A 424-nucleotide genomic window follows, 5' to 3' on the forward strand; every position below is an offset into this window, starting at 1 on the left:
AGAAATGGGTGCTTATTGCAGAAAGAAATATTTAGATTTTGTAGAGAGAAACATTCCATTACGGTTTTCGTTATCCCAAAAGAAAATGGGTCACCTCAGTAGCAAATTATCCCCTTTCATAAGAGGGCTACTTGTCATGTCCTTTATGATCACTTGTTTGGGGTTCTCTCAAAGAGATTCCGGGACAGGTATGAGTTCAAGTCAGACACCTTCTGAAATCTCTTCCAACTCTGAGGTTCCATGAAGAATTCGAAAACATATGTTTTATGATATAATGATAATATAATATGCAACACTAATAATAATGTAATATATGATAATATAATGTAGTAATAATAGTAAAATAGTAATATAGTAATAGTATGTTATAAATATAGTATTATAAATAAATTATATTTATATATATTTATATACTTATAAATAT

The sequence above is a fragment of the Gracilinanus agilis genome, chromosome 4, assembly GCF_016433145.1.
Source record: "Gracilinanus agilis isolate LMUSP501 chromosome 4, AgileGrace, whole genome shotgun sequence".
In the NCBI taxonomy this organism is placed as follows: Eukaryota; Metazoa; Chordata; class Mammalia; order Didelphimorphia; family Didelphidae; genus Gracilinanus; species Gracilinanus agilis.